At 45.8% G+C, this 13,453-nt stretch overlaps 1 long non-coding RNA gene across 1 annotated transcript; it reads right to left on the bottom strand.

Moving 5' to 3' along the window:
* Positions 1 to 225: 225 nt before the first annotated feature.
* LOC306670280 lies at positions 226 to 3,772 on the bottom strand. The gene is made up of 2 exons (XR_013766369.1): positions 2,700 to 3,772; positions 226 to 2,222 (listed from the first exon to the last, which is right to left on the bottom strand). It is a non-coding gene; the product is annotated as an uncharacterized lncRNA (long non-coding RNA).
* Between the last annotated feature and the right edge of the window lie 9,681 nt (positions 3,773 to 13,453).

Below are 13,453 nucleotides of genomic sequence, written 5' to 3'. Positions count from 1 at the left end.
TGCTGAAATCATAGACAGAGTCCACTTAATTTGCTGCAAGCATGAGCAACAGCCAGAGAATGCGAGAAGATAGCATTCCCTCATATAAAGAAAGGATTGAACAAGGTCAGTGAACCAAAGAGCCAGCAGGTCACAAACCCTCAGGGGGTCATGAAAATCTTCCCCGGTTTCCTGTCTTTGGGAGCAAAAATGATTCCTGTTTAAATTTGAAAAAAAAAAAAAATATTTTAAGTATTTAGGGTTGGTCATGGTGGTTTCAGCTGGGTGATGTATTCTACGGCTCATTCTACTAGTTTCTGCACGTTCACATATTTTTAAAAAATTTCAGCGATACCTTTTTAGAAGGTATTCGAGTACCTTTTCTTTTGTCTCAACGTTTCCGGAGCCTCTGAGCAGATACCACATGCGCATGCGTGACAGGAGGGCTGCTCAAGGGAGCATGCTCAGCTTTGGCCTTGGTCAATTTATCTGCGAGCAGAGCCCCAGAGGTGCTAGCCAGGATGCTTGCAGTTTTTCACGTGGCCTTTATTCTTAGCCGTCGGTTCTTTGGTCCATGTCCTAACTGGAGCATTTATTAAAGATAGGCACACAAGCAACACAGATGTTGGAATTCACGTTAATAACAGTACATGGCTTCATGATGATCTTCACTTTGTCTGAAGAGGGCCTTTTCTCTCATGGCAGTCTGTCCCTGGGATGATACCTCTGGACATCAGGAACCCAGAGAAGGAAAAGACAGTGACTATTATGCTTGATTTTGATTTTCATTTATAGAGAACAAATGGTCATACAGAACAATACAAATAGCAGCTAGTTGGTATTTTAAACACACAAGGTAAGAATTTCAGACATAAGATAATGAAAGCAATTTTTCATTTTACATCCCCAGCCCTTCTGATTTTTTAATTTTGAGACAGGGTCTCACTAAATTGTGTAGGCTGTCCTCAAACTTGGATCCTTCTGCCTCGGCTTCCCAAATAGCTGAAGTTACAGGTATGTACCAGAAATTTCAATCTATATTTTAATCTTGACCCTGAACAACTGACAAAATAACTTTTTGGTTGTTGTTGTTGTTACTGAGGATTAAATCCAGGGACATTTTACCACTGAGCAACATCTCCTCCTCCTCCTCCTCCTCCTCCTCCTCCTTCTTTCTTCTTTCTTCTTCTTCTGACAGGGTCTCACCAAGTTGCTGAGTCTGGCCTGAAACTTGGGATCCTCCTGCCTCAGCCTCCCCAGTCTCTGTGATCACAACCACACACCACCATGCATGGCTAAAATAACTTTTATCGAGTTCCTCCCAGTATCTGATGACTTTGAAATGGTTGTCATGAAACTCATTGTTTAGTCACTGTTTCCTAGATCTTGTAGGAAAAGGTCGAGGTTTCTAGAAATGGGGCACCTAGGCACGTGATAGGTTTATGATTTTAGACACACTCCTGAAACTTGATGCTAATGCTTACAGTAGGCTAAAATATGTTGACTCAAAGATTATAGTTAACAGGAAATTTGATAATTACACCTATAAATAAAAAATGTTATTTGCTCCCAGTTTCTTCTGTGTATATCACTCACCTCTGGCCTCCGTCCACATCAGCCATTGCTGGGGCAGCTAACTTCCTGCAGGTGTCCCTGGATGGTGTCTTGTCTTGGCTGCTCTGTGTGTTTCCCGTTCTCCTCTGGGCTTCTCTGAGATGGTTTTCTAGCATTAGAGCGTGTGAGTCAAATACCTGGGAAGCAACCCTGGATCAGGAAGTGAGAGGGTAGGGTAAATGCTTCCCTTTTCTTTTCCTCAGGCTGCGACTCCTGAGGCATGTTCCTCACGACTTCTTAGAAGGCCGCAGAAGTCATGGAGCCCTTCACCACCTTCTCTTCTCTCTTCCTGGCCATAGTCCCTCCAGTCCCTGATGCCTGTCTGCTGGGATCACTCTCCAAAATCACCTTCCCTTACAAAAGCTGGTTGCTGCCTTCTGAGGGGAATGCACTATAACATGAGCATGGGATGCTAGAATCAAGATGCGAATTTGAATTTGGATTGTATTTTCTGTGAGTGGGATGCAAAGAGAAGTTTGGAAAGCTTTGGACCAGATGGCCATAGGAATCATAGCATTTAGAATTAGAATTGCCAGGTTCTTACCCAGTTTGGATCCAGGTTTATGAGTATCTGAAGCTCCCACCAAAATAGTAAGAGATCCCCAAACCTTGTCAAGCATGAGGAGTTCCTTTGGATGTGTGAAACATCAGCAAAACCCAGAAAACAAAACCAAACAAACATTTTCACAATTCATTCAGAAATACTCAAATCTCGTAAATTACCTGCACTATTTCTAGGTCTAATTATGAGCCGAAGTGAGGTATGGGTGAGAGATTGTGAATCCCACCCTAGGGCTGCAGGGAAATGTAGAGGAGAGCCAGGGAGAGCTGTTCTGGTTCTGCATGATCCATTCCACGGAGGGTGGGCTTTGCATCAGCCAGGGATGTGGCTGGATGCCCAGGATTCTGAATAGCTAGTTACCTCTAGAATTTCTTTGTATTCTGTGATCTAGGCCAGTGGTTCTCACCTGGGTAAGTCCATCTTTTTCTAAAGACACTTCGACTAGGAGGGAGGGTAGAAATGCCAACTTGGGGGGCCCATCTCAGATTCATCAGTCTGTTTTGACAGATCCAGGCCATTCTGAAGCTGGCCCCTTCCCTCTCACCTGGGCCTGCAGGCTTTGGAACCATCACTGTTGATTCATATTCTCTTCCACAGAATGGGCTCAGGAAACAAGAGCTGACTTGATTAGCTGGCAGGTGAGAAAAAAGGGGCAGGCAGCTACCCGGCTTACAAACAGAGCATGTTCTGGACTCTGGAAGTCGGCTGTCGGGGAGGTGAGTTGTTTTCCGAGGAACGAGCGTAGGGGTATATTGAATGCTGAATTTAGCTGAACTACTGCTGTGTCACAGTGAATAAAGCAGATCACAATGCTCCTCGAGTATTAGCGACTCATCAACGCAGGACAAAATCAACGCAGCGCAGAGACAGTATTTGCTAATGGTGGTGGTCAAAGCCGAGGTGGATGGGGTGAGCGAAGGAGGCTGTGGGGGCTGGTGAGGCTCTGAAGGAGTTCCTGGCCTTTCGTTCCCAGAATGTCATGATTCTGGTTCTTTCAGGCGGACTTTTCTTAAGTGGGGTCCTGGGCTCTTTTCCTTTTTCTCGGCAGGCACATTTCCTACCGGGGATGGGAGGTAAAGAATTCTAAGACAAGTCAGGAGCAGGACGGAGAAAGAACTAAAGAGAATGTGGGTGCATCTATTCACATCAGCTCCCGGGGAGACCGAAGGAACTCGAGCAGGGAGAGGTAGCCAGGCAGGGACAGCCACAGGCTTCTCCTCGAACATTGTCCACAGAGAGAAAAGAAAGCAGAGGAGCACTGGCCACTGACCATGTGGTGGGCAGCTGCCATTCCTGCTCACTATACCCCTCAGTTCCACTCCCAGTCACCGGAGTCCTTGACCTCTCCTTGATCCCAGAAAGGCAGCTGACAGGCCTTGCCAGCGGCCCCTAAGATGGTGTGGCAAGATGGACTGGACCGACCCCCTTTTTCTCCCTAGAGATTTGAACTCAGGTACACACAGGACACGTGTTCACGCCGTGATAGGTCTGTGGCCACCCCGAGCCTTCCCACATTCACAAATCAGACTTCTAGTTAGGCTCCTGGGTGGTGAGACGCTTGCTTTCTGGTTTCATGATGCCTCGATGCACCGTTCTATTTTTATATCATACAAATTATTGGAGCTGCCAGCGGAATGGCTGGATTTGGAGGAGTGTGGTAGCCCTAATGGAATTAATTAATTGAATAATATTGCCTGACAAATGGCTTCATTATACCCAAGAGGGCCTGTGACTTAATTACTGATGTCATTTATCTCTCTATTTGCACCCCAACAATAAGCGACTCTTTCTCATTAACGTTGGGTCATCTTCCAAAAGGAAGAAAAGAAGCCAATGTAGCTGGAAAGGGGGTGGGGGAAGCAAAGTCTTTGTTCCCCGCCTCATTATCCTGATAAATCATAACAGACTGCTAATTAGATGGGCAGGATTAACCACTGACTCCTGCCCAACAATTACCTCAGAAAGAACCCCCGCTGAGAACATTTCCTACCCTGGGGAGGAGATGAAAGGAAGTCTGTAACAGAAAAGGGGACCCTTATCCCAGCCAGGTTGTCAAGACAAATTTCTAGACTGAAGAGCTGGGGCTGTTTCAGGCATGTCACCTGTGTGCCATGGCCGCGGCTGGGTGTCTGATGCAGCTCTCCTAATCCAAGTCTTAGGTCATGGTCCTCCGAGCCTCCAACTATCCCCAGGAGATCAGAACCTAATTAAGCAGAGGAACAGGTGTAAAGAGGACCTGATTTGATCTGGCCAATTTAATTGCTAAGATTGGACTTGTGTTTGGTAACTGGAAACAGTGAATTAACTACAGCCGGAATACAGCTAATCCCTCAGTCTCGCTGCGAATGTGTATAAAACAGACTGGGCTCGCGGGAGAAACAAACAAAGAAGGATTTGCAGCAAAGATAAAACTTCATCTTTGCATGGGAAGGGCTGAGGACGGATGCAGTTATAGAGAGAGGGTGGCTATATGTCCTCATTGCTTGCTGGGACAGCCCTGACTTATGCCTGTGGGCACTGCAAACATTTTTAAATGTTCCAGTTTGGACAGTACAGTGAATGGTTATTGCATTTCATGTCATTTTTTTTTTTTTTTTCTTTTGCAGTACTAAGAATTGAACCCAGGGGCGCTTTCCCACTGAGCTATAGCCCCAGCCCTTTCTGTTTTTTGAGACAGGGTCTCAGTCTGGCCTTGAACGCTCCATCTTCCTGCCTCAGTCTCCCAAATTGCTGGGATTATAGGTGCATGTCACGCCTGAATTTCATGCCATTTCTTTCTTTCTTTCTTTCTTTTTTTTTTTTTTGGTACCAGGGATTGAACCTAGGGGCACTTAACCACTGAGCCACATCCCCAGCACTTTTTTGTACTGTATTTAAAGACAGGGTCTTGCTGAATTGCTTAGAGCCTCACTAAGTTACTGAGACTGGCCTTGAACTCACGATCCTCCTGCCTCAGCCTCCTGAGTCACTGGATTTATAGGTGTGTCACTGTACCCAGCTTCATGTCAATTTTAGGCTGGTCTTTTTTTTTTTTTTTTTTTTCTTTTCTTTTTCTTTACCAGAAGACTGATGTATATGTTGATTTGTCTCCCCCACAAAAGATGCTGGAGTCCTAAACCCCCGTACCTGTGAATGTGACCTTAACTGGAAATAGGGTCTTTGCAGATGATTCAGTTGAGAGGAGGTCATTAGGGTAAGCCCAAATCCAATTTGACCAGTGTCTTTATGAAAAGGGGAATTTTGGATACAGAGGGTCACAGGAAGAATATGTGAAGGCAGAGATGGGGGACACTGAGATCACCAGCAGCCGGGGGCAGACGAGGGTCAGAAATTCCCCCTCACAGCCTCAGGAGGATGCAACTTCTGATCCAGACTTGGTCAGACTTCTGACCTCCACAACTGTGGGACAAACAAACGTGTGTTGCCTAAGGGGTCCTTTGTTACAGCAGCTCTAGCTGACTTATCCACGTGAGTCCTGGCTTCAGAGTGTCTGATCAATACTCTAGTTGGTATTGATTTGTGCAGTTGACAGAACTGGACCATCTTGGTGGCAAAGGCTGGCTTCAGGGCTAGGGTGAGAAGCTGACCAATCAGTGCATACTGATTTTTCTTCTTCCCTGTTCTGGGAGAAGAGGGTGATAGAGACAGCCCTGGCACTTGGCTCTAAGGAATTGGCAGTCTGGTGGGAAGATAGGCTGTGCAGGTGACCTTTTGTTCAATTAGGTAAGCGTGAACTTGTCTGCATGTGTCCAGGAGGGAGGGAAGCTCACCATTCCAAGCTGGGCTGAGAAGAAGCAGCCTCCCCAGAAGGAACACCTTACCTGAGACCTGATGAACCAGGGAAGGGCGACCGAGATTTTAAGAGGCAGCAGGAGGGCTGGGTGCAGCTCAGTGGCAGAGCACTTGCGTAGCGTGCATGAGTCCCTGGCTTCCATCCCCACTACTGCAAAAAATAAAAAGGCAGAGGGAAACAAGTAGGAGGTCTCAAGGTCAAGTGGGCAGGGAGCCTGAGCACACACCAAGCAGACAGATCCCCCAGAGAGAGCCACCCCGGCCACAGTGCTCTTGTTCTTCTCAGGCTTCATGGTCTCAGTCACCAGAAGTCTAGAGCATCCTACCACGAGGCAGACCCCAGGCGAAGGTGAGCTTTCAGGTAAGACCTGATGGCCCAGAGCTGGGTAGGCGGGTGCAGCAGCCTCCCAGGACCAAGCCACCGCTTCTGTGGGGAGAGCTCAGAGCAGGGGAGGACAGCACCTTGGCAGTGCCCTGGGCAGGGGAGAGGGATGGGAGAAATTTTAAAAAATGTTAATCTTCGTTCAAAAGAGAGGGGCTCTTTGATCCCTGACCTTTCTGGACAGTAATTTTTATGTGACTGGGCTTGAAGAGATCACAAGTCATGTCCAAAAATGCTGATTATATCCAAGTGTGTAATGTGATTCCTATTTCCCTGAAGCAGAATTTGGGTTGCCACTTGTCTCAGTTTCCTTCAGACATGGTAGACACTCCAGAACATTCTGTGGACCACTTTTTGTGGTGGCCTCTTGCCTTTGAGGATCCAGGGCACACTTTGTTGAAACTGGGTTCACATTCTTGGGCTTTGGACTCTACATCCAGAACCTACTGGGATACCATCTTGAATTTTGGCATTCACCCTTTTGTCCAGAGTCAGGGGAAATAATGACACCTATAAGTCCAATCTGTGCAGGGCCTGTTTTTGAATCCTAACTTTGGCATTCCTTAGGTGCAGCTCCACCAAAAACGGGCAACGAATGGTGAGCTTTTCAAGATGGATTTCTAGGTTGGTTGTTAAAGTTGGTTTCTCTTCTCTGTTTAACTTCAACATCTGTCTCTGATGCGCCCAAGACAAAGAATCTTGGTAAGGCGAAACTGGGCTCTGATTGTGTAGGCATGGCCTGTCTTATGTAAGCCTACAGGTCTGTGTTTCAAAATGAAACAACAATAATAATTAAAGTTTCTCTAGGCTCCTTGTGTCCAAACCAGTCTTGCAAAACCACCTTTGGATGAGCTTTAAGTGTCAGCAAATCAGAAACATGTGGATTTAATTTCCTTTGAAATACACCAGGGGGAGAAGGGGCAGCAGGACTTGGCAGCCAGCTGCTTAGGGTTTGCCAAACCCCAAATATCTCGCACTCTGTGAGAGCCATTATGCTGGCCCTCCAGCGGTGTCCTCTGGCCAGATCAGCCACTGCATTGCTTATCGTACCATCTAGGCTTTCTCTAACCATTATGTTGTTATTTGGGTCCATTTTGGTTGCCAGAAGGATACTGTTAACACCACCCATATGCTCTAACAGGACTTTGGAAGAGGGACCCATCCTGAACAAGGCGTCAGGTTGCTCCAATCTTATCTAGATCAACAGACCATCTCTTTAGCTATTACTGTGCCTTGAAAACCCAAACCAACTGTGGGAGAGGTTTTCCAATTTGACTTCTAGATGGGAAATATTTAGCTTTTTTGCTGGATGATGGAGTCAGGTCCCAAATATTTCACTACCTACCATCCAACATTCACGCACACAATGTGAAACATGCCCATATTCTAGGAAAAGCACAGCCCATCCCACCATTAAGCTCCAGGGTAAATGTGGGTCCACAGTCTTCTGGAAATGAAGGAGGAGTTTCAGTTAGAGGAGCCGACCCACACAGTGTGGCGGTTCTGAGACCTCGCCAGGACCCACAGACCCTGACTGGAGAGTAAGATTGTGAGCTATATCACTATATGTGATATATTAATGAGCTATATCACTCTCTGGACCATTATTTTTCTTTTTTTGAGATGAATGCCTCCCTTTTTTTCCTATGTTTTCAACCATCCCTTTCTGTCTAAAATCATGCAGTACATTAAAAGTAAAGGATAGCCAGTTGTGGTGGTGCACACCTGTAATCCCAGCTACTCGGGAGGCTAAGGCAGGAGGATCACAAGTTCAGCCTGGGAAACTTAGTGGTACCCTCTCTGGCTGGCTGCAGTGGCTCACGCCCATAATCGCAGCTGCTCTAGAGGCTGAGACAGGAGAATTGCAAGTTTAAAGCCAGCCTCAGCAAGAGCGAAGTGCTAAGCAACTCAGTGAGACCTCAGTGAGACCCTGTCTCTAAATACAAATACAAAATAGGGCTGGGGATGTGGCTCAGTGGCCTAGTGTCCCTGAGTTCAATCCCCAGTACCAAAAAAAGAAAAGAAAAAATTTTTAAAAGGCTGGGAATGTAGCTCAGAGGCGAATGCCCTGGGTTCAATTTCTAGTACCACCACCACCCTCCTCAAAAAAAAAAAAAAAAAAAAAAAAGTTTGATTCCTTAAAAAAGCACTTTTTGCACCTAAAACAACTAATACTTTGGTGCCTGCTATGTGTCATATGCTAAGTCTTTTGCTGTCTTCATTTTACTGAAGAGGCCATTGAGGCAACCTCAAGGAGACTGTGTAGCCTACAGGTCACACAATGAGTAAGTGAAAGAACTGGAACTTGACCTTGGACTGTCAGGCTCCAGAAATGGTATGTTTTTTCCAGTAGCAGTGCCTCTTATCTCTTTTGTGAGGTTAATTTTATGTGTCAACTTGACTGGGCCTTGGGGTGCCCAGGTGTTTGGTCAAACATTATTCTCAATGTTACTATGAAGGTGATTTTAAAAATATTAACATTTAAATTGGTAGAATGAGTACAGATTACAGCAGATTACCCTCCATAATGTCAGTGGGTCTCATTCAGTTTGTTGAAGGTCTGAGTTAGAACAAAAGGTTCAACTTCCCCCCAGTAAGAGGGAATTCTCTTGCTTGACTAATTGAAATAGGGACATGAATTCTTTTCCTGCCTTTAGACTTAATGTGAAACATCAGCACCTTGGACATCCCAAGCCCACCATCCTCCAGACTAGAACTTATAGCATCTGCTGTCCTAGTTCCCAGGTGTACAGACTCACTAAAACTGCACCTTTGGCTCTCCTGGGTCTCCGACTGGTCAGTTCACCCTGCCGATCTTGAGACTTGTCAGCCTCCATTGCACAAGCCAATTCCTTATAATACATCTGTTAATGTGTGTGTGTGTGTGTGTATATATATATATATATATATATATATATATATATAAAATGAGATTTTACATAGATAATGAGATTTTATATATATATTTATATTTATATATATTTTATATATATTTATATTTATATATATTTTATATTTATATATATATATAAAATCTCATTATCCTTATTGGATGATGTAAAATCCAAGACCATACAGTGTGCAAGATAGTTGTCACTTATCCTATGTGAGTACTTAGTCCATTTACTTCCAGGTTCGCTTTGCAAAGCCAGCACCACCTTAAGGTTCAGAAGAGGTACCCTGTTCTCCCCAACCCCTTCTTCTCTTCCCAGTGTCCATTCTGGTGAGCTGGGATTATAATCGACCTGTTAAACATTGAAGGCATGTTCTGAATGTTTCAATAGTTTTGTTCATTAAAAGCAAATGGAAGATCAGTGAAGCAATGTTGACATGTCTTCAACTGCTCTTATCAAGTAGTTGAAAGTTCAGAAGGAGACAGCTGTGGCCTACTGTGCTGTTATAAGCAGCGACACAAAATTTCTGAATAATCCACTCATCCTCCCCCATTCTCCAACCTCCCATCCACCCCAAGCATATTCCCCCAGAAATGGGACTTGAACCCATGCGAGGCAAGCACTATACCACTGAGCCACTTCCCCAACTCTTTATTTTGAGACAGGGTCTCACTACGTTGCCCAGGCTGGCTTTGGACTTGAGATCTAGTCTCAGCCTCCTGAATTGCTGGGATTACAGATGTGAGTCACCGCATTCAACCCACCCCGAGCATGTTTTATGCTGAGATGTCTGCAGAAAACGGGTGCAGGAATGAATGGTGCATTTGTCTTTGGGTCAGTGTTTCTTGTTGAGCCCAAAACCCCTCTCACATGCCTGCATCTGGTTCTGCAGGAGTCAGTGAGCTGGCAGCAGAAGAGCAAGGGCTGGAACAGACTTCAGAGACGCTGGAGCAAGTGGGACTGAAGCTTATGAGCAGAGATCCCTGCTCTTAATGAATAAAATTCAGCAAGTCCTCCTCTGGAGAGCGAATTCCGGAAGAGAATTGTGGGATTAGGCAAGTGGATGAGATTCAGTTAGGCCAAGGGGAATGAGACCTTCCCATCCTTCTCAAAAAGTTTGTTTTTAATTGACACATATTAATCATACATATTGGTACAGTGTGAAGTTTCCATACATGTGCATGCTGTGTAACGATCAAACCAAGGCGTTTAATAGGTTCCTCGTCCTTGGAATGGGATCATGTGTCTTTCCCTATCTCCGAGTCCTAGGACAGTATCATTTCCAAAGGTCTAGTTCTGTGGCATCAGACCACAAACTAGTTGCGGCGAGCTGCAAAGAAAAGAGCATTTTCCATTTAGAAAGTGAGCCTCCCACGCACTCGCTCTGCCTGAAGGCTGAAGCTGTGACCTCCACCGGCACCTCTCTAATGGATAATGGGTAGTTTTCTGTACTTTGAAAAGCACTGCGTTTTGTCTTTGCCAGTCGAGTAAGCTTTGCCGCCAGGGTTGGACACGAGCTGCCGTTTCTCATGGAAATGGCTTTATTCCATTATACCCACGTAGGGGCTTGATTTCATAAAGTGGTTCAAACACACCAGACCACGGACTCTGAGTGGAGGAGGAAAATGGAGATTAGTGAAACATTTGCTTGGGGGAAGAAATCAAGCCAAGCGCTCTTTTCATTTCCACTGACCTCAGAGGTAGATATCAAGTAATGTGGCCGTTCAGGCCTAATTACTCGCAGAGGGGCAAACGGGGCTCGTGTTCTGTGCCTCATAACCTCCATTCTCTCCCTCCCAAAGCTCAGGATCAGCAATCTCAGATGCCAGTCCCAAGCGGCCGGGTGCCTTTGATGGACCTTGACATCACCTGCTCACATTCCATCCCCTCAGAATCGTCCCTAGCAGCCAGCCAGCCCCGGTGTCATTGGTCATGGGACTGAACAACACCGATATCTTTCTACAGGGTTCCCCTCTGGGATTTCTCCAGCCTGCAAAGAGGTCTGATTGAGGTACTGAAGCAGTCTTTAAAAACATTGATTCAAATTGAAATCACCTTAAAAATTACAGATCCCTAATTCTACCCTCAGATCAATGAAATAAGAGTCACTTGGGATGAGAGGGCTTGGATGTTGGCATTCTAAAAAACTTTCCAGGTAGCTTCTAACGTGCAGCCAGGGTTGAAGAGTACTGAACTAGGGAAAGGAACTAGAAAATTGGTGACTCTGTTTGCGGGGATTTCTGGGTCTCTGTCTCCTGCTGATCATAGCTGGTTCTGTGACATTGTAGGTCCTTCACTTTACGTAAGTGAAGGGCCACAGCCCAGGGATCATGACCCTGGGAGGGGGCTTCATGTTGTCTCTGTTGTTAAGGACACGTATTGCACAGGGTAAGCCCTCCTGGCCGGTGGATGGACACACACCCAGACTCAAACCCTCTCCCAGTTGGGAAAGACCTCGTGGTGGTCACCTGGCCGGGCATGCAGGGAGCACGGTAGCTACAGCTGCTGTCTTCAGGACCTCGGCTTCTGATCAGTTCCCTAACTTTTCATCACTCATAATCTGATCTATCTGATTTCCCATTGATTAAAAAGGCAGTTCATTTATGTTGGTGATATTGAAAAACTCTTTTGTCTTATGACCCTTGGGGTCTTTCTAAGCTCCATTGATGCCACACCCCTCTTCTATCAAACAAAAATATCCTAATTTTTGGTAGCCCCTGACTCAGTCCAAATATGACAAGAAAGCTCGTGAGAAATCTGTTTTAAAAGGTCAAAAGTAATGGATGAAAAAATGTCCTCTGCAAACCAGAGGCACAGGAAACTGGTGTGGCTTTCTTACCATACGACAAAGCAGACGTCTGTTGATCCATCTAAACACGCTTTTGTATTGCAACAGTAAAAAAGACTTTACCGGGGTCTTAGAAATTCCAATTCAGAAAATGCAGATTTAGACAGTTTCAAATCCATGTTCAGAAGAAGGCAGGGGAGGTGAGAACTTATGTGAGCAAACAGTGCTGTTTTATTAACAAGCAGTAAAAATTCTTTTGTGGGGAAATGTCATTTGGAGTTGAGAACAAGGGCTGCTGTCAGGAGCTGTGTGATTGATAGAAGATTAAGAAAGAATGTATGTACTTGGTAAAAATGTGCACAAAATCCAAGTGCCACAGCCTTTAGAGTGCTTGTCGGCTCTGGCTCCACATCACAATGTTCTAGGTCAAGGTTGAAGGTAACCAAAACTCACAGTTCTGGGCAGCAGCGTGAGTTGTGTGCAAGTCCTAAGGCTTCTCCAATGGCCTCTCCATTCGTTTTTGAAAAGCTCTTTCAATGTCCTTCTCATGATTCCTCCTTATATTTTTGCATTTCAAGGTAAGGAGTATAAACAGAGGCAGTCTCTCCAGATGGTCTCTCCCCCCGTCGCCACTGCTCTGCCTGGGTCCCAAGGCCATGTTCATAGGGCCAGGAATCTCAGGAAGCGTGTGGGAAGCCTGGGTAAGGTGTCTCTTGCTCATGTTGTCCTACCAGAACAGAATACTCAAGACTGCAGAATTAATAAGGAATAGAGATTTATTTCTTACAGTTCTGGAGACCTGGAACTCCAAGGTTTGGCCCTGTACGTGGTGAAGACTTCTTGTGTCACCCTGTAACAGCGGCTGCTCCTTTGGGAGTTATCCTTGGCAGAGTTACTGCCACGTCCCTCCCTTTGCCCTTCTGCAAGCCTTCCATCCCCTGCCTTTCATCTGTCACCCTAAATTCTAAAGAGAAGTCCCACCGAAATGGTAAAGATGTTAACTGCTAAGTAATCTTTTTCTGATCTACAGAACCCAAAACATCTGGCAATCTTTAGTTCTGTATCAACCAATGCAAAGCATACAAACTGTTGTGAGGTTTAATGTGCAGAGGAAGAGTATGTCTGATTTTTAAAAAGACAGGAACTAGCCCCAGGAGGTCGAAGTGGACTGCAAGGATCTGGCTAGAGGGGAGAAAAAGGGAGAGGGGGAGGGGGAAGGGCAGGGGGAGGGTCCCAGTGATGAAGACCCCACTCAGCATGTAGCCCTGTGTCCACTGTCTCATCCTCCATCTCCTTCAGGGCCAGCCCTTGAACAAATCTGATTCCCTCCCATCAGTTCCAGTCTCCCAAGTATTGGCCCTCAAGTGGTGAGCAGCCCTGACCTTAACCTGGTAACGATCCGGGTCAGAAGGCAGAGGGGCAAGAAGGCACACACGAGAAAG

Source organism: Sciurus vulgaris (assembly GCF_902686455.1).
Source record: "Sciurus vulgaris genome assembly, chromosome: 10".
In the NCBI taxonomy this organism is placed as follows: domain Eukaryota; kingdom Metazoa; phylum Chordata; class Mammalia; order Rodentia; family Sciuridae; genus Sciurus; species Sciurus vulgaris.
This window is presented reverse-complemented; position numbering and strand designations above follow the sequence as displayed.